We start from the raw sequence: 21,889 nt of genomic DNA on the forward strand, positions 1-21,889 counted from the left end.
CACATGACCTCGATCTGAACCCTGCTGGACTTCACATGACCTCTTTCTGAACCCTGCTGGACCTACTGCGACCTCTTTCTGTACCCTGCTGGACCTCCGATGACCTCTTTCTGAACCCTGCTGAACCTCCTACGACATCTTTCTGAACCCTGCTGGACTTCACATGACCTCTATCTGAACCCTGCTGGACTTCACATGACCTCTATCTGAACCCTGCTGGACTTCACATGACCTCTTTCTGAACCCTGCTGGACCTACTGCGACCTCTTTCTGTACCCTGCTGGACCTCCTATGACCTCTTTCTGAACCCTGCTGAACCTCCTCTGACCTCTTTCTGAACCTTGCTTGACCTCCTACGACATCTTTCTGAAACCTGCTGGACTTCACATGACCGTGCCTTTTCACTGACGGTCTGCCAGTCTTCGTTGGTCGACGTTGCAGATCCCAGTGTACTTCAGGAAGCATGGGCGAGCTTTCGCCGGCAGCCGGAACAAATGACAAATTCCTCCTCCAACCATATTTGAACGTTGGGCCTGGCCAGCAGGTTCGTGAAAGACTTGAGCCCAGCTTGACCCTCATTCCGATGGCGGTGATACCTTGGGTTTCTCTGTTCGTCAAGGAAGTAGAACTAAAAAAGCAGGTTTGGAACGGGAAGATGACGTAATCTGTTGCCAAATCCTTGACGCGAGGGTCGCGACTGTATTTTAAAGAGGTGACCAAGGTTACTCAATCGTCACCAAGGGGTGGACTACCACTCCAATGAATTCGACTTCAGGAAAATATGTTGAAGAAGCAAAGCGACCACGCGACTTCGTTAAATATTGCTAAAAGTGAAGTCAAAATCAGTTTGGAGCCAGGTAGGAGTCGAACCTACAATCTTCTAATTCGTAGTCAGACGCGTTATCCATTGCGCCACTGGCCCATGTGACTACTAGCTATCACTCCTACTGATATGTTTTAGTGCTGCAATAATGAGTGATCAACGTAAGGGGTCTCCGGTTGTCGCAGACGTGCACGTTCCTGAGCCACGCGCACAAAGTCCTCTGACAAGTACTCGGAATTGCAGCTGAACACAAATGAATGCACCAACTTTTCTGAACCCTGCTGGACTTCACATGACCTCTTTCTGAACCCTGCTGGACCTACTGCGACCTCTTTCTGGACCCTGCTGGACTTCACATGACCTCTTTCTGAACCCTGCTGGACCTACTGCGACCTCTTTCTGTACCCTGCTGGACCTCCTATGACCTCTTTCTGAACCCTGCTGAACCTCCTATGACCTCTTTCTGAACCCTGCTTAACCTCCTCTGACCTCTTTCTGAACCCTGCTTGACCTCCTACGACATCTTTCTGAACCCTGCTGGACTTCACATGACCGTGCCTTTTCACTGACGGTCTGCCAGTCTTCGTTGGTCGACGTTGCAGATCCCAGTGTACTTCAGGAAGCATGGGCGAGCTTTCGCAGGCAGCCGGAACAAATGACAAATTCCTCCTCCAACCATATTTGAACGTTGGGCCTGGCCAGCAGGTTCGTGAAAGACTTGAGCCCAGCTTGACCCTCGTTCCGATGGCGGTGATACCTTGGGTTTCTCTGTTCCTCAAGGAAGTAGAACTAAAAAAGCAGGTTTGGAACGGGAAGATGACGTAATCTGTTGCCAAATCCTTGACGCGAGGGTCGCGACTGTATTTTAAAGAGGTGACCAAGGTTACTCAATCGTCACCAAGGGGTGGACTACCACTCCAATGAATTCGACTTCAGGAAAATATGTTGAAGAAGCAAAGCGACCACGCGACTTCATTAAATATTGCTAAAAGTGAAGTCAAAATCAGTTTTGAGCCAGGTAGGAGTCGAACCTACAATCTACTGATTCGTAGTCAGATGCGTTATCCATTGCGCTCACTGGCCCATGTGACTACTAGCTATCACTCCTACTGATATGTTTTAGTGCTGCAATAATGAGTGATCAACGGAAGGGGTCTCCGGTTGTCGCAGACGTGCACTTTCCTGAGCCACGCGCACAAAGGCCTCTGACAAGTACTCGGAATTGCAGCTGAACACAAATGAATGCACCAACTTTTCTGAACCCTGCTGGACTTCACATGACCTCTTTCTGAACCCTGCTGAACTTCACATGACCTCTATCTGAACCCTGCTGGACTTCACACGACCTCTATCTGAACCATGCTGGACTTCACATGACATATATCTGAACCCTGCTGGACTTCACATGACTCCTTTCTGAACCCTGCTGGACTTCACATGACCTCTATCTGAACCCTGCTGGACTTCACATGACCTCTTTCTGAACCCTGCTGGACCTACTGCGACCTCTTTCTGTACCCTGCTGGACCTCCTATGACCTCTTTCTGAACCCTGCTGAACCTCCTCTGACCTCTTTCTGAACCCTGATTGACCTCCTACGACATCTTTCTGAACCCTGCTGGACTTCACATGACCTCTATCTGAACCCTGCTGGACTTCACATGACCTCTATCTGAACCCTGCTGGACTTCACATGACCTCTTTCTGAACCCTGCTGGACCTAATGCGACCTCTTTCTGTACCCTGCTGGACCTCCTATGACCTCTTTCTGAACCCTGCTGAACCTCCTCTGACCTCTTTCTGAACCCTGCTTGACCTCCTACGACATCTTTCTGAACCCTGCTGGACTTCACATGACCGTGCCTTTTCACTGACGGTCTGCCAGTCTTCGTTGGTCGACGTTGCAGATCCCAGTGTACTTCAGGAAGCATGGGCGAGCTTTCGCAGGCAGCCGGAACAAATGATAAATTCCTCCTCCAACCATATTTGAACGTTGGGCCTGGCCAGCAGGTTCGTGAAAGACTTGAGCCCAGCTTGACCCTCGTTCCGATGGCGGTGATACCTTGGGTTTCTCTGTTCCTCAAGGAAGTAGAACTAAAAAAGCAGGTTTGGAACGGGAAGATGACGTAATCTGTTGCCAAATCCTTGACGCGAGGGTCGCGACTGTATTTTAAGGAGGTGACCAAGGTTACTCAATCGTCACCAAGGGGTGGACTACCACTCCAATGAATTCGACTTCAGGAAAATATGTTGAAGAAGCAAAGCGACCACGCGACTTCATTAAATATTGCTAAAAGTGAAGTCAAAATCAGTTTTGAGCCAGGTAGGAGTCGAACCTGCAATCTTCTGATTCGTAGTCAGACGCGTTATCCATTGCGCCACTGGCCCATGTGACTACTAACTATCACTCCTACTGATATGTTTTAGTGCTGCAATAATGAGTGATCAACGTAAGGGGTCTCCGGTTGTCGCAGACGTGCACGTTCCTGAGCCACGCGCACAAAGGCCTCTGACAAGTACTCGGAATTGCAGCTGAACACAAATGAATGCACCAACTTTTCTGAACCCTGCTGGACTTCACATGACCTCTTTCTGAACCCTGCTGGACCTACTGCGACCTCTTTCTGAACCCTGCTGGACTTCACATGACCTCTTTCTGAACCCTGCTGGACCTACTGCGACCTCTTTCTGAACCCTGCTGGACTTCACATGACCTCTATCTGAACCCTGCTGGACTTCACACGACCTCTATCTGAACCATGCTGGACTTCACATGACATATATCTGAACCCTGCTGGATTTCACATGAAATATATCTCAACCCTGCTGGACTTCACATGACCTCTTTCTGAACCATGCTGAACTTCACATGACCTCTATCTGAACCCTGCTGGACTTCACACGACCTCTATCTGAACCATGCTGGACTTCACATGACATATATCTGAACCCTGCTGGATTTCACATGAAATATATCTCAACCCTGCTGGACTTCACATGACCTCTTTCTGAACCCTGCTGAACTTCACATGACCTCTATCTGAACCCAGCTGGACTTCACACGACCTCTATCTGAACCCTGCTGGACCTACTGCGACCTCTTTCTGTACCCTGCTGGACCTCCTATGACCTCTTTCTGAACCCTGCTGAACTTCACATGACCTCTATCTGAACCCTGCTGGACTTCACACGACCTCTATCTGAACCATGCTGGACTTCACATGACCTCTTTCTGAACCCTGCTGGACCTACGGCGACCTCTTTCTGAACCCTGCTGGACCTACTGCGACCTCTTTCTGTACCCTGCTGGACCTCCTATGACCTCTTTCTGAACCCTGCTGAACCTCCTCTGACCTCTTTCTGAACCCTGATTGACCTCCTACGACATCTTTCTGAACCATGCTGGACTTCACATGACCTCTATCTGAACCCTGCTGGACTTCACATGACCTCTATCTGAACCCTGCTGGACTTCACATGACCTCTTTCTGAACCCTGCTGGACCTACTGCGACCTCTTTCTGAACCCTGCTGAACCTCCTCTGACCTCTTTCTGAACCCTGCTTGACCTCCTACGACATCTTTCTGAACCCTGCTGGACTTCACATGACCGTGCCTTTTCACTGACGGTCTGCCAGTCTTCGTTGGTCGACGTTGCAGATCCCAGTGAACTTCAGGAAGCATGGGCGAGCTTTCGCAGGCAGCCGGAACAAATGACAAATTCCTCCTCCAACCATATTTGAACGTTGGGCCTGGCCAGCAGGTTCGTGAAAGACCTGAGCCAAGCTTGACCCTCGTTCCGATGGCGGTGATACCTTGGGTTTCTCTGTTCCTCAAGGAAGTAGAACTAAAAAAGCAGGTTTGGAACGGGAAGATGACGTAATCTGTTGCCAAATCCTTGACGCGAGGGTCGCGACTGTATTTTAAAGAGGTGACCAAGGTTACTCAATCGTCACCAAGGGGTGGACTACCACTCCAATGAATTCGACTTCAGGAAAATATGTTGAAGAAGCAAAGCGACCACGCGACTTCATTAAATATTGCTAAAAGTGAAGTCAAAATCAGTTTTGAGCCAGGTAGGAGTCGAACCTGCAATCTTCTGATTCGTAGTCAGACGCGTTATCCATTGCGCCACTGGCCCATGTGACTACTAACTATCACTCCTACTGATATGTTTTAGTGCTGCAATAATGAGTGATCAACGTAAGGGGTCTCCGGTTGTCGCAGACGTGCACGTTCCTGAGCCACGCGCACAAAGGCCTCTGACAAGTACTCGGAATTGCAGCTGAACACAAATGAATGCACCAACTTTTCTGAACCCTGCTGGACTTCACATGACCTCTTTCTGAACCCTGCTGGACCTACTGCGACCTCTTTCTGAACCCTGCTGGACTTCACATGACCTCTTTCTGAACCCTGCTGGACCTACTGCGACCTCTTTCTGAACCCTGCTGGACTTCACATGACCTCTATCTGAACCCTGCTGGACTTCACACGACCTCTATCTGAACCATGCTGGACTTCACATGACATATATCTGAACCCTGCTGGATTTCACATGAAATATATCTCAACCCTGCTGGACTTCACATGACCTCTTTCTGAACCATGCTGAACTTCACATGACCTCTATCTGAACCCTGCTGGACTTCACACGACCTCTATCTGAACCATGCTGGACTTCACATGACATATATCTGAACCCTGCTGGATTTCACATGAAATATATCTCAACCCTGCTGGACTTCACATGACCTCTTTCTGAACCCTGCTGAACTTCACATGACCTCTATCTGAACCCAGCTGGACTTCACACGACCTCTATCTGAACCCTGCTGGACCTACTGCGACCTCTTTCTGTACCCTGCTGGACCTCCTATGACCTCTTTCTGAACCCTGCTGAACTTCACATGACCTCTATCTGAACCCTGCTGGACTTCACACGACCTCTATCTGAACCATGCTGGACTTCACATGACCTCTTTCTGAACCCTGCTGGACCTACGGCGACCTCTTTCTGAACCCTGCTGGACCTACTGCGACCTCTTTCTGTACCCTGCTGGACCTCCTATGACCTCTTTCTGAACCCTGCTGAACCTCCTCTGACCTCTTTCTGAACCCTGATTGACCTCCTACGACATCTTTCTGAACCATGCTGGACTTCACATGACCTCTATCTGAACCCTGCTGGACTTCACATGACCTCTATCTGAACCCTGCTGGACTTCACATGACCTCTTTCTGAACCCTGCTGGACCTACTGCGACCTCTTTCTGAACCCTGCTGAACCTCCTCTGACCTCTTTCTGAACCCTGCTTGACCTCCTACGACATCTTTCTGAACCCTGCTGGACTTCACATGACCGTGCCTTTTCACTGACGGTCTGCCAGTCTTCGTTGGTCGACGTTGCAGATCCCAGTGAACTTCAGGAAGCATGGGCGAGCTTTCGCAGGCAGCCGGAACAAATGACAAATTCCTCCTCCAACCATATTTGAACGTTGGGCCTGGCCAGCAGGTTCGTGAAAGACCTGAGCCAAGCTTGACCCTCGTTCCGATGGCGGTGATACCTTGGGTTTCTCTGTTCCTCAAGGAAGTAGAACTAAAAAAGCAGGTTTGGAACGGGAAGATGACGTAATCTGTTGCCAAATCCTTGACGCGAGGGTCGCGACTGTATTTTAAAGAGGTGACCAAGGTTACTCAATCGTCACCAAGGGGTGGACTACCACTCCAATGAATTCGACTTCAGGAAAATATGTTGAAGAAGCAAAGCGACCACGCGACTTCATTAAATATTGCTAAAAGTGAAGTCAAAATCAGTTTTGAGCCAGGTAGGAGTCGAACCTACAATCTTCTGATTCGTCGTCAGACGCGTTATCCATTGCGCCACTGGCCCATGTGACTACTAGCTATCACTCCTACTGATATGTTTTAGTGCTGCAATAATGAGTGATCAACGTAAGGGGTCTCCAGTTGTCGCAGACGTGCACGTTCCTGAGCCACGCGCACAAAGGCCTCTGACAAGTACTCGGAATTGCAGCTGAACACAAATGAATGCACCAACTTTTCTGAACCCTGCTGGACTTCACATGACCTCTTTCTGAACCCTGCTGAACTTCACATGACCTCTATCTGAACCCTGCTGGACTTCACACGACCTCTATCTGAACCATGCTGGACTTCACATGACATATATCTGAACCCTGCTGGACTTACTGCGACCTCTTTCTGTACCCTGCTGGACCTCCTATGACCTCTTTCTGAACCCTGCTGAACCTCCTCTGACCTCTTTCTGAACCCTGATTGACCTCCGACGACATCTTTCTGAACCCTGCTGGACTTCACATGACCTCTATCTGAACCCTGCTGGACTTCACATGACCTCTATCTGAACCCTGCTGGACTTCACATGACCGTGCCTTTTCACTGACGGTCTGCCAGTCTTCGTTGGTCGACGTTGCAGATCCCAGTGTACTTCAGGAAGCATGGGCGAGCTTTCGCAGGCAGCCGGAACAAATGACAAATTCCTCCTCCAACCATATTTGAACGTTGGGCCTGGCCAGCAGGTTCGTGAAAGACTTGAGCCCAGCTTGACCCTCGTTCCGATGGCGGTGATACCTTGGGTTTCTCTGTTCCTCAAGGAAGTAGAACTAAAAAAGCAGGTTTGGAACGGGAAGATGACGTAATCTGTTGCCAAATCCTTGACGCGAGGGTCGCGACTGTATTTTAAAGAGGTGACCAAGGTTACTCAATCGTCACCAAGGGGTGGACTACCACTCCAATGAATTCGACTTCAGGAAAATATGTTGAAGAAGCAAAGCGACCACGCGACTTCATTAAATATTGCTAGAAGTGAAGTCAAAATCAGTTTTGAACCAGGTAGGAGTCGAACCTACAATCTTCTGATTCGTAGTCAGACGCGTTATCCATTGCGCCACTGGCCCATGTGACTACTAGCTATCACTCCTACTGATATGTTTTAGTGCTGCAATAATGAGTGATCAACGTAAGGGGTCTCCGGTTGTCGCAGACGTGCACGTTCCTGAGCCACGCGCACAAAGGCCTCTGACAAGTACTCGGAATTGCAGCTGAACACAAATGAATGCACCAACTTTTCTGAACCCTGCTGGACTTCACATGACCTCTTTCTGAACCCTGCTGGACCTACTGCGACCTCTTTCTGAACCCTGCTGGACTTCACATGACCTCTTTCTGAACCCTGCTGGACCTACTGCGACCTCTTTCTGAACCCTGCTGGACTTCACATGACCTCTATCTGAACCCTGCTGGACTTCACACGACCTCTATCTGAACCATGCTGGACTTCACATGACATATATCTGAACCCTGCTGGATTTCACATGAAATATATCTCAACCCTGCTGGACTTCACATGACCTCTTTCTGAACCCTGCTGAACTTCACATGACCTCTATCTGAACCCTGCTGGACTTCACACGACCTCTATCTGAACCATGCTGGACTTCACATGACATATATCTGAACCCTGCTGGATTTCACATGAAATATATCTCAACCCTGCTGGACTTCACATGACCTCTTTCTGAACCCTGCTGAACTTCACATGACCTCTATCTGAACCCAGCTGGACTTCACACGACCTCTATCTGAACCCTGCTGGACCTACTGCGACCTCTTTCTGTACCCTGCTGGACCTCCTATGACCTCTTTCTGAACCCTGCTGAACTTCACATGACCTCTATCTGAACCCTGCTGGACTTCACACGACCTCTATCTGAACCATGCTGGACTTCACATGACCTCTTTCTGAACCCTGCTGGACCTACGGCGACCTCTTTCTGAACCCTGCTGGACCTACTGCGACCTCTTTCTGTACCCTGCTGGACCTCCTATGACCTCTTTCTGAACCCTGCTGAACCTCCTCTGACCTCTTTCTGAACCCTGATTGACCTCCTACGACATCTTTCTGAACCCTGCTGGACTTCACATGACCTCTATCTGAACCCTGCTGGACTTCACATGACCTCTATCTGAACCCTGCTGGACTTCACATGACCTCTTTCTGAACCCTGCTGGACCTACTGCGACCTCTTTCTGAACCCTGCTGAACCTCCTCTGACCTCTTTCTGAACCCTGCTTGACCTCCTACGACATCTTTCTGAACCCTGCTGGACTTCACATGACCGTGCCTTTTCACTGACGGTCTGCCAGTCTTCGTTGGTCGACGTTGCAGATCCCAGTGAACTTCAGGAAGCATGGGCGAGCTTTCGCAGGCAGCCGGAACAAATGACAAATTCCTCCTCCAACCATATTTGAACGTTGGGCCTGGCCAGCAGGTTCGTGAAAGACCTGAGCCAAGCTTGACCCTCGTTCCGATGGCGGTGATACCTTGGGTTTCTCTGTTCCTCAAGGAAGTAGAACTAAAAAAGCAGGTTTGGAACGGGAAGATGACGTAATCTGTTGCCAAATCCTTGACGCGAGGGTCGCGACTGTATTTTAAAGAGGTGACCAAGGTTACTCAATCGTCACCAAGGGGTGGACTACCACTCCAATGAATTCGACTTCAGGAAAATATGTTGAAGAAGCAAAGCGACCACGCGACTTCATTAAATATTGCTAAAAGTGAAGTCAAAATCAGTTTTGAGCCAGGTAGGAGTCGAACCTACAATCTTCTGATTCGTAGTCAGACGCGTTATCCATTGCGCCACTGGCCCATGTGACTACTAGCTATCACTCCTACTGATATGTTTTAGTGCTGCAATAATGAGTGATCAACGTAAGGGGTCTCCAGTTGTCGCAGACGTGCACGTTCCTGAGCCACGCGCACAAAGGCCTCTGACAAGTACTCGGAATTGCAGCTGAACACAAATGAATGCACCAACTTTTCTGAACCCTGCTGGACTTCACATGACCTCTTTCTGAACCCTGCTGAACTTCACATGACCTCTATCTGAACCCTGCTGGACTTCACACGACCTCTATCTGAACCATGCTGGACTTCACATGACATATATCTGAACCCTGCTGGACTTACTGCGACCTCTTTCTGTACCCTGCTGGACCTCCTATGACCTCTTTCTGAACCCTGCTGAACCTCCTCTGACCTCTTTCTGAACCCTGATTGACCTCCTACGACATCTTTCTGAACCCTGCTGGACTTCACATGACCTCTATCTGAACCCTGCTGGACTTCACATGACCTCTATCTGAACCCTGCTGGACTTCACATGACCGTGCCTTTTCACTGACGGTCTGCCAGTCTTCGTTGGTCGACGTTGCAGATCCCAGTGTACTTCAGGAAGCATGGGCGAGCTTTCGCAGGCAGCCGGAACAAATGACAAATTCCTCCTCCAACCATATTTGAACGTTGGGCCTGGCCAGCAGGTTCGTGAAAGACTTGAGCCCAGCTTGACCCTCGTTCCGATGGCGGTGATACCTTGGGTTTCTCTGTTCCTCAAGGAAGTAGAACTAAAAAAGCAGGTTTGGAACGGGAAGATGACGTAATCTGTTGCCAAATCCTTGACGCGAGGGTCGCGACTGTATTTTAAAGAGGTGACCAAGGTTACTCAATCGTCACCAAGGGGTGGACTACCACTCCAATGAATTCGACTTCAGGAAAATATGTTGAAGAAGCAAAGCGACCACGCGACTTCATTAAATATTGCTAGAAGTGAAGTCAAAATCAGTTTTGAACCAGGTAGGAGTCGAACCTACAATCTTCTGATTCGTAGTCAGACGCGTTATCCATTGCGCCACTGGCCCATGTGACTACTAGCTATCACTCCTACTGATATGTTTTAGTGCTGCAATAATGAGTGATCAACGTAAGGGGTCTCCGGTTGTCGCAGACGTGCACGTTCCTGAGCCACGCGCACAAAGGCCTCTGACAAGTACTCGGAATTGCAGCTGAACACAAATGAATGCACCAACTTTTCTGAACCCTGCTGGACTTCACATGACCTCTTTCTGAACCCTGCTGGACCTACTGCGACCTCTTTCTGAACCCTGCTGGACTTCACATGACCTCTTTCTGAACCCTGCTGGACCTACTGCGACCTCTTTCTGAACCCTGCTGGACTTCACATGACCTCTATCTGAACCCTGCTGGACTTCACACGACCTCTATCTGAACCATGCTGGACTTCACATGACATATATCTGAACCCTGCTGGATTTCACATGAAATATATCTCAACCCTGCTGGACTTCACATGACCTCTTTCTGAACCCTGCTGAACTTCACATGACCTCTATCTGAACCCTGCTGGACTTCACACGACCTCTATCTGAACCATGCTGGACTTCACATGACATATATCTGAACCCTGCTGGATTTCACATGAAATATATCTCAACCCTGCTGGACTTCACATGACCTCTTTCTGAACCCTGCTGAACTTCACATGACCTCTATCTGAACCCAACTGGACTTCACACGACCTCTATCTGAACCCTGCTGGACCTACTGCGACCTCTTTCTGTACCCTGCTGGACCTCCTATGACCTCTTTCTGAACCCTGCTGAACTTCACATGACCTCTATCTGAACCCTGCTGGACTTCACACGACCTCTATCTGAACCATGCTGGACTTCACATGACCTCTTTCTGAACCCTGCTGGACCTACGGCGACCTCTTTCTGAACCCTGCTGGACCTACTGCGACCTCTTTCTGTACCCTGCTGGACCTCCTATGACCTCTTTCTGAACCCTGCTGAACCTCCTCTGACCTCTTTCTGAACCCTGATTGACCTCCTACGACATCTTTCTGAACCCTGCTGGACTTCACATGACCTCTATCTGAACCCTGCTGGACTTCACATGACCTCTATCTGAACCCTGCTGGACTTCACATGACCTCTTTCTGAACCCTGCTGGACCTACTGCGACCTCTTTCTGAACCCTGCTGAACCTCCTCTGACCTCTTTCTGAACCCTGCTTGACCTCCTACGACATCTTTCTGAACCCTGCTGGACTTCACATGACCGTGCCTTTTCACTGACGGTCTGCCAGTCTTCGTTGGTCGACGTTGCAGATCCCAGTGAACTTCAGGAAGCATGGGCGAGCTTTCGCAGGCAGCCGGAACAAATGACAAATTCCTCCTCCAACCATATTTGAACGTTGGGCCTGGCCAGCAGGTTCGTGAAAGACCTGAGCCAAGCTTGACCCTCGTTCCGATGGCGGTGATACCTTGGGTTTCTCTGTTCCTCAAGGAAGTAGAACTAAAAAAGCAGGTTTGGAACGGGAAGATGACGTAATCTGTTGCCAAATCCTTGACGCGAGGGTCGCGACTGTATTTTAAAGAGGTGACCAAGGTTACTCAATCGTCACCAAGGGGTGGACTACCACTCCAATGAATTCGACTTCAGGAAAATATGTTGAAGAAGCAAAGCGACCACGCGACTTCATTAAATATTGCTAGAAGTGAAGTCAAAATCAGTTTTGAACCAGGTAGGAGTCGAACCTACAATCTTTCTGATTCGTAGTCAGACACGTTATCCATTGCGCCACTGGCCCATGTGACTACTAGCTATCACTCCTACTGATATGTTTTAGTGCTGCAATAATGAGTGATCAACGTAAGGGGTCTCCGGTTGTCGCAGACGTGCACGTTCCTGAGCCACGCGCACAAAGGCCTCTGACAAGTACTCGGAATTGCAGCTGAACACAAATGAATGCACCAACTTTTCTGAACCCTGCTGGACTTCACATGACCTCTTTCTGAACCCTGCTGAACTTCACATGACCTCTATCTGAACCCTGCTGGACTTCACACGACCTCTATCTGAACCATGCTGGACTTCACATGACATATATCTGAACCCTGCTGGACCTACTGCGACCTCTTTCTGTACCCTGCTGGACCTCATATGACCTCTTTCTGTACCCTGCTGGATCTCCTATGACCTCTTTCTGAACCCTGCTGAACCTCCTCTGACCTCTTTCTGAACCCTGATTGACCTCCTACGACATCTTTCTGAACCCTGCTGGACTTCACATGACCTCTATCTGAACCCTGCTGGACTTCACATGACCTCTATCTGAACCCTGCTGGACTTCACATGACCTCTTTCTGAACCCTGCTGGACCTACTGCGACCTCTTTCTGTACCCTGCTGGACCTCCTATGACCTCTTTCTGAACCCTGCTGAACCTCCTCTGACCTCTTTCTGAACCCTGCTTGACCTCCTACGACATCTTTCTGAACCCTGCTGGACTTCACATGACCGTGCCTTTTCACTGACGGTCTGCCAGTCTTCGTTGGTCGACGTTGCAGATCCCAGTGTACTTCAGGAAGCATGGGCGTGCTTTCGCAGGCAGCCGGAACAAATGACAAATTCCTCCTCCAACCATATTTGAACGTTGGGCCTGGCCAGCAGGTTCGTGAAAGACTTGAGCCCAGCTTGACCCTCGTTCCGATGGCGGTGATACCTTGGGTTTCTCTGTTCCTCAAGGAAGTAGAACTAAAAAAGCAGGTTTGGAACGGGAAGATGACGTAATCTGTTGCCAAATCCTTGACGCGAGGGTCGCGACTGTATTTTAAAGAGGTGACCAAGGTTACTCAATCGTCACCAAGGGGTGGACGACCACTCCAATGAATTCGACTTCAGGAAAATATGTTGAAGAAGCAAAGCGACCACGCGACTTCATTAAATATTGCTAAAAGTGAAGTCAAAATCAGTTTTGAGCCAGGTAGGAGTCGAACCTACAATCTTCTGATTCGTAGTCAGACGCGTTATCCATTGCGCCACTGGCCCATGTGACTACTAGCTATCACTTCTACTGATATGTTTTAGTGCTGCAATAATGAGTGATCAACGTAAGGGGTCTCCGGTTGTCGCAGACGTGCACGTTCCTGAGCCACGCGCACAAAGGCCTCTGACAATTCCTCGGAATTGCAGCTGAACACAAATGAATGCACCAACTTTTCTGAACCCTGCTGGACTTCACATGACATATATCTGAACCCTGCTGGACTTCACATGACTCCTTTCTGAACCCTGCTGGACTTCGCATGACCTCTATCTGAACCCTGCTGGACTTCACATGACCTCTTTCTGAACCCTGCTGGACCTACTGCGACCTCTTTCTGTACCCTGCTGGACCTCCTATGACCTCTTTCTGAACCCTGCTGAACCTCCTCTGACCTCTTTCTGAACCCTGATTGACCTCCTACGACATCTTTCTGAACCCTGCTGGACTTCACATGACCTCTATCTGAACCCTGCTGGACTTCACATGACCTCTATCTGAACCCTGCTGGACTTCACATGACCTCTTTCTGAACCCTGCTGGACCTACTGCGACCTCTTTCTGTACCCTGCTGGACCTCCTATGACCTCTTTCTGAACCCTACTGAACCTCCTCTGACCTCTTTCTGAACCCTGCTTGACCTCCTACGACATCTTTCTGAACCCTGCTGGACTTCACATGACCGTGCCTTTTCACTGACGGTCTGCCAGTCTTCGTTGGTCGACGTTGCAGATCCCAGTGTACTTCAGGAAGCATGGGCGAGCTTTCGCAGGCAGCCGGAACAAATGACAAATTCCTCCTCCAACCATATTTGAACGTTGGGCCTGGCCAGCAGGTTCGTGAAAGACTTGAGCCCAGCTTGACCCTCGTTCCGATGGCGGTGATACCTTGGGTTTCTCTGTCCCTCAAGGACGTAGAACTAAAAAAGCAGGTTTTGAACGGGAAGATGACGTAATCTGTTGCCAAATCCTTGACGCGAGGGTCGCGACTGTATTTTAAAGAGGTGACCAAGGTTACTCAATCGTCACCAAGGGGTGGACTACCACTCCAATGAATTCGACTTCAGGAAAATATGTTGAAGAAGCAAAGCGACCACGCGACTTCATTAAATATTGCTAGAAGTGAAGTCAAAATCAGTTTTGAACCAGGTAGGAGTCGAACCTACAATCTTCTGATTCGTAGTCAGACACGTTATCCATTGCGCCACTGGCCCATGTGACTACTAGCTATCACTCCTACTGATATGTTTTAGCGCTGCAATAATGAGTGATCAACGTAAGGGGTCTCCGGTTGTCGCAGACGTGCACGTTCCTGAGCCACGCGCACAAAGGCCTCTGACAAGTACTCGGAATTGCAGCTGAACACAAATGAATGCACCAACTTTTCTGAACCCTGCTGGACTTCACATGACCTCTTTCTGAACCCTGCTGAACTTCACATGACCTCTATCTGAACCCTGCTGGACTTCACACGACCTCTATCTGAACCATGCTGGACTTCACATGACATATATCTGAACCCTGCTGGACTTCACATGACTCCTTTCTGAACCCTGCTGGACTTCACATGACCTCTATCTGAACCCTGCTGGACTTCACATGACCTCTTTCTGAACCCTGCTGGACCTACTGCGACCTCTTTCTGTACCCTGCTGGACCTCCTATGACCTCTTTCTGAACCCTGCTGAACCTCCTCTGACCTCTTTCTGAACCCTGATTGACCTCCTACGACATCTTTCTGAACCCTGCTGGACTTCACATGACCTCTATCTGAACCCTGCTGGACTTCACATGACCTCTATCTGAACCCTGCTGGACTTCACATGACCTCTTTCTGAACCCTGCTGGACCTACTGCGACCTCTTTCTGTACCCTGCTGGACCTCCTATGACCTCTTTCTGAACCCTGCTGAACCTCCTCTGACCTCTTTCTGAACCCTGCTTGACCTCCTACGACATCTTTCTGAACCCTGCTGGACTTCACATGACCGTGCCTTTTCACTGACGGTCTGCCAGTCTTCGTTGGTCGACGTTGCAGATCCCAGTGTACTTCAGGAAGCATGGGCGAGCTTTCGCAGGCAGCCGGAACAAATGACAAATTCCTCCTCCAACCATATTTGAACGTTGGGCCTGGCCAGCAGGTTCGTGAAAGACTTGAGCCCAGCTTGACCCTCGTTCCGATGGCGGTGATACCTTGGGTTTCTCTGTTCCTCAAGGAAGTAGAACTAAAAAAGCAGGTTTGGAACGGGAAGATGACGTAATCTGTTGCCAAATCCTTGACGCGAGGGTCGCGACTGTATTTTAAGGAGGTGACCAAGGTTACTCAATCGTCACCAAGGGGTGGACTACCACTCCAATGAATTCGACTTCAGGAAAATATGTTGAAGAAGCAAAGCGACCACGCGACTTCATTAAATATTGCTAAAAGTGAAGTCAAAATCAGTTTTGAGCCAGGTAGGAGTCGAACCTGCAATCTTCTGATTCGTAGTCAGACGCGTTATCCATTGCGCCACTGGCCCATGTGACTACTAACTATCACTCCTACTGATATGTTTTAGTGCTGCAATAATGAGTGATCAACGTAAGGGGTCTCCGGTTGTCGCAGACGTGCACGTTCCTGAGCCACGCGCACAAAGGCCTCTGACAAGTACTCGGAATTGCAGCTGAACACAAATGAATGCACCAACTTTTCTGAACCCTGCTGGACTTCACATGACCTCTTTCTGAACCCTGCTGGACCTACTGCGACCTCTTTCTGAACCCTGCTGGACTTCACATGACCTCTTTCTGAACCCTGCTGGACCTACTGCGACCTCTTTCTGAACCCTGCTGGACTTCACATGACCTCTATCTGAACCCTGCTGGACTTCACACGACCTCTATCTGAACCATGCTGGACTTCACATGACATATATCTGAACCCTGCTGGATTTCACATGAAATATATCTCAACCCTGCTGGACTTCACATGACCTCTTTCTGAACCATGCTGAACTTCACATGACCTCTATCTGAACCCTGCTGGACTTCACACGACCTCTATCTGAACCATGCTGGACTTCACATGACATATATCTGAACCCTGCTGGATTTCACATGAAATATATCTCAACCCTGCTGGACTTCACATGACCTCTTTCTGAACCCTGCTGAACTTCACATGACCTCTATCTGAACCCAGCTGGACTTCACACGACCTCTATCTGAACCCTGCTGGACCTACTGCGACCTCTTTCTGTACCCTGCTGGACCTCCTATGACCTCTTTCTGAACCCTGCTGAACTTCACATGACCTCTATCTGAACCCTGCTGGACTTCACACGACCTCTATCTGAACCATGCTGGACTTCACATGACCTCTTTCTGAACCCTGCTGGACCTACGGCGACCTCTTTCTGAACCCTGCTGGACCTACTGCGACCTCTTTCTGTACCCTGCTGGACCTCCTATGACCTCTTTCTGAACCCTGCTGAACCTCCTCTGACCTCTTTCTGAACCCTGATTGACCTCCTACGACATCTTTCTGAACCATGCTGGACTTCACATGACCTCTATCTGAACCCTGCTGGACTTCACATGACCTCTATCTGAACCCTGCTGGACTTCACATGACCTCTTTCTGAACCCTGCTGGACCTACTGCGACCTCTTTCTGAACCCTGCTGAACCTCCTCTGACCTCTTTCTGAACCCTGCTTGACCTCCTACGACATCTTTCTGAACCCTGCTGGACTTCACATGACCGTGCCTTTTCACTGACGGTCTGCCAGTCTTCGTTGGTCGACGTTGCAGATCCCAGTGAACTTCAGGAAGCATGGGCGAGCTTTCGCAGGCAGCCGGAACAAATGACAAATTCCTCCTCCAACCATATTTGAACGTTGGGCCTGGCCAGCAGGTTCGTGAAAGACCTGAGCCAAGCTTGACCCTCGTTCCGATGGCGGTGATACCTTGGGTTTCTCTGTTCCTCAAGGAAGTAGAACTAAAAAAGCAGGTTTGGAACGGGAAGATGACGTAATCTGTTGCCAAATCCTTGACGCGAGGGTCGCGACTGTATTTTAAAGAGGTGACCAAGGTTACTCAATCGTCACCAAGGGGTGGACTACCACTCCAATGAATTCGACTTCAGGAAAATATGTTGAAGAAGCAAAGCGACCACGCGACTTCATTAAATATTGCTAAAAGTGAAGTCAAAATCAGTTTTGAGCCAGGTAGGAGTCGAACCTACAATCTTCTGATTCGTAGTCAGACGCGTTATCCATTGCGCCACTGGCCCATGTGACTACTAGCTATCACTCCTACTGTTATGTTTTAGTGCTGCAATAATGAGTGATCAACGTAAGGGGTCTCCAGTTGTCGCAGACGTGCACGTTCCTGAGCCACGCGCACAAAGGCCTCTGACAAGTACTCGGAATTGCAGCTGAACACAAATGAATGCACCAACTTTTCTGAACCCTGCTGGACTTCACATGACCTCTTTCTGAACCCTGCTGAACTTCACATGACCTCTATCTGAACCCTGCTGGACTTCACACGACCTCTATCTGAACCATGCTGGACTTCACATGACATATATCTGAACCCTGCTGGACTTACTGCGACCTCTTTCTGTACCCTGCTGGACCTCCTATGACCTCTTTCTGAACCCTGCTGAACCTCCTCTGACCTCTTTCTGAACCCTGATTGACCTCCTACGACATCTTTCTGAACCCTGCTGGACTTCACATGACCTCTATCTGAACCCTGCTGGACTTCACATGACCTCTATCTGAACCCTGCTGGACTTCACATGACCGTGCCTTTTCACTGACGGTCTGCCAGTCTTCGTTGGTCGACGTTGCAGATCCCAGTGTACTTCAGGAAGCATGGGCGAGCTTTCGTAGGCAGCCGGAACAAATGACAAATTCCTCCTCCAACCATATTTGAACGTTGGGCCTGGCCAGCAGGTTCGTGAAAGACTTGAGCCCAGCTTGACCCTCGTTCCGATGGCGGTGATACCTTGGGTTTCTCTGTTCCTCAAGGAAGTAGAACTAAAAAAGCAGGTTTGGAACGGGAAGATGACGTAATCTGTTGCCAAATCCTTGACGCGAGGGTCGCGACTGTATTTTAAAGAGGTGACCAAGGTTACTCAATCGTCACCAAGGGGTGGACTACCACTCCAATGAATTCGACTTCAGGAAAATATGTTGAAGAAGCAAAGCGACCACGCGACTTCATTAAATATTGCTAGAAGTGAAGTCAAAATCAGTTTTGAACCAGGTAGGAGTCGAACCTACAATCTTCTGATTCGTAGTCAGACGCGTTATCCATTGCGCCACTGGCCCATGTGACTACTAGCTATCACTCCTACTGATATGTTTTAGTGCTGCAATAATGAGTGATCAACGTAAGGGGTCTCCGGTTGTCGCAGACGTGCACGTTCCTGAGCCACGCGCACAAAGGCCTCTGACAAGTACTCGGAATTGCAGCTGAACACAAATGAATGCACCAACTTTTCTGAACCCTGCTGGACTTCACATGACCTCTTTCTGAACCCTGCTGGACCTACTGCGACCTCTTTCTGAACCCTGCTGGACTTCACATGACCTCTTTCTGAACCCTGCTGGACCTACTGCGACCTCTTTCTGAACCCTGCTGGACTTCACATGACCTCTATCTGAACCCTGCTGGACTTCACACGACCTCTATCTGAACCATGCTGGACTTCACATGACATATATCTGAACCCTGCTGGATTTCACATGAAATATATCTCAACCCTGCTGGACTTCACATGACCTCTTTCTGAACCCTGCTGAACTTCACATGACCTCTATCTGAACCCTGCTGGACTTCACACGACCTCTATCTGAACCATGCTGGACTTCACATGACATATATCTGAACCCTGCTGGATTTCACATGAAATATATCTCAACCCTGCTGGACTTCACATGACCTCTTTCTGAACCCTGCTGAACTTCACATGACCTCTATCTGAACCCAGCTGGACTTCACACGACCTCTATCTGAACCCTGCTGGACCTACTGCGACCTCTTTCTGTACCCTGCTGGACCTCCTATGACCTCTTTCTGAACCCTGCTGAACTTCACATGACCTCTATCTGAACCCTGCTGGACTTCACACGACCTCTATCTGAACCATGCTGGACTTCACATGACCTCTTTCTGAACCCTGCTGGACCTACGGCGACCTCTTTCTGAACCCTGCTGGACCTACTGCGACCTCTTTCTGTACCCTGCTGGACCTCCTATGACCTCTTTCTGAACCCTGCTGAACCTCCTCTGACCTCTTTCTGAACCCTGATTGACCTCCTACGACATCTTTCTGAACCCTGCTGGACTTCACATGACCTCTATCTGAACCCTGCTGGACTTCACATGACCTCTATCTGAACCCTGCTGGACTTCACATGACCTCTTTCTGAACCCTGCTGGACCTACTGCGACCTCTTTCTGAACCCTGCTGAACCTCCTCTGACCTCTTTCTGAACCCTGCTTGACCTCCTACGACATCTTTCTGAACCCTGCTGGACTTCACATGACCGTGCCTTTTCACTGACGGTCTGCCAGTCTTCGTTGGTCGACGTTGCAGATCCCAGTGAACTTCAGGAAGCATGGGCGAGCTTTCGCAGGCAGCCGGAACAAATGACAAATTCCTCCTCCAACCATATTTGAACGTTGGGCCTGGCCAGCAGGTTCGTGAAAGACCTGAGCCAAGCTTGACCCTCGTTCCGATGGCGGTGATACCTTGGGTTTCTCTGTTCCTCAAGGAAGTAGAACTAAAAAAGCAGGTTTGGAACGGGAAGATGACGTAATCTGTTGCCAAATCCTTGACGCGAGGGTCGCGACTGTATTTTAAAGAGGTGACCAAGGTTACTCAATCGTCACCAAGGGGTGGACTACCACTCCAATGAATTCGACTTCAGGAAAATATGTTGAAGAAGCAAAGCGACCACGCGACTTCATTAAATATTGCTAAAAGTGAAGTCAAAATCAGTTTTGAGCCAGGTTGGAGTCGAACCTACAATCTTCTGATTCGTAGTCAGACGCGTTATCCATTCCGCCACTGGCCCATGTGACTACTAGCTATCACTCCTACTGATATGTTTTAGTGCTGCAATAATGAGTGATCAACGTAAGGGGTCTCCGGTTGTCGCAGACGTGCACGTTCCTGAGCCACGCGCACAAAGGCCTCTGACAAGTACTCGGAATTGCAGCTGAACACAAATGAATGCACCAACTTTTCTGAACCCTGCTGGACTTCACATGACCTCTTTCTGAACCCTGCTGAACTTCACATGACCTCTATCTGAACCCTGCTGGACTTCACACGACCTCTATCTGAACCATGCTGGACTTCACATGACATATATCTGAACCCTGCTGGACCTACTGCGACCTCTTTCTGTACCCTGCTGGACCTCATATGACCTCTTTCTGTACCCTGCTGGATCTCCTATGACCTCTTTCTGAACCCTGCTGAACCTCCTCTGACCTCTTTCTGAACCCTGATTGACCTCCTACGACATCTTTCTGAACCCTGCTGGACTTCACATGACCTCTATCTGAACCCTGCTGGACTTCACATGACCTCTATCTGAACCCTGCTGGACTTCACATGACCTCTTTCTGAACCCTGCTGGACCTACTGCGACCTCTTTCTGTACCCTGCTGGACCTCCTATGACCTCTTTCTGAACCCTGCTGAACCTCCTCTGACCTCTTTCTGAACCCTGCTTGACCTCCTACGACATCTTTCTGAACCCTGCTGGACTTCACATGACCGTGCCTTTTCACTGACGGTCTGCCAGTCTTCGTTGGTCGACGTTGCAGATCCCAGTGTACTTCAGGAAGCATGGGCGTGCTTTCGCAGGCAGCCGGAACAAATGACAAATTCCTCCTCCAACCATATTTGAACGTTGGGCCTGGCCAGCAGGTTCGTGAAAGACTTGAGCCCAGCTTGACCCTCGTTCCGATGGCGGTGATACCTTGGGTTTCTCTGTTCCTCAAGGAAGTAGAACTAAAAAAGCAGGTTTGGAACGGGAAGATGACGTAATCTGTTGCCAAATCCTTGACGCGAGGGTCGCGACTGTATTTTAAAGAGGTGACCAAGGTTACTCAATCGTCACCAAGGGGTGGACGACCACTCCAATGAATTCGACTTCAGGAAAATATGTTGAAGAAGCAAAGCGACCACGCGACTTCATTAAATATTGCTAAAAGTGAAGTCAAAATCAGTTTTGAGCCAGGTAGGAGTCGAACCTACAATCTTCTGATTCGTAGTCAGACGCGTTATCCATTGCGCCACTGGCCCATGTGACTACTAGCTATCACTCCTACTGA

At 49.4% G+C, this 21,889-nt stretch overlaps 4 non-coding genes across 4 annotated transcripts; all 4 read right to left on the minus strand.

Annotated features, from left to right (window-relative positions):
* Positions 1 to 9,442: 9,442 nt before the first annotated feature.
* Positions 9,443 to 9,515, minus strand: TRNAR-ACG (transfer RNA arginine (anticodon ACG)). The gene has a single exon. It is a non-coding gene; the product is annotated as a tRNA-Arg (tRNA).
* Positions 9,516 to 13,483: 3,968 nt separating this feature from the next.
* Positions 13,484 to 13,556, minus strand: TRNAR-ACG (transfer RNA arginine (anticodon ACG)). Its single transcript has one exon. It is a non-coding gene; the product is annotated as a tRNA-Arg (tRNA).
* A 4,191-nt stretch (positions 13,557 to 17,747) lies between these two features.
* Positions 17,748 to 17,820, minus strand: TRNAR-ACG (transfer RNA arginine (anticodon ACG)). The gene has a single exon. It is a non-coding gene; the product is annotated as a tRNA-Arg (tRNA).
* Positions 17,821 to 21,787: 3,967 nt separating this feature from the next.
* TRNAR-ACG (transfer RNA arginine (anticodon ACG)) lies at positions 21,788 to 21,860 on the minus strand. The gene has a single exon. It is a non-coding gene; the product is annotated as a tRNA-Arg (tRNA).
* Positions 21,861 to 21,889: the final 29 nt, after the last annotated feature.

The sequence above is a fragment of the Myxine glutinosa genome, chromosome 9 (assembly GCF_964187855.1).
Source record: "Myxine glutinosa chromosome 9, kmMyxGlut1.1, whole genome shotgun sequence".
Classification (NCBI taxonomy): Eukaryota; Metazoa; Chordata; class Myxini; order Myxiniformes; family Myxinidae; genus Myxine; species Myxine glutinosa.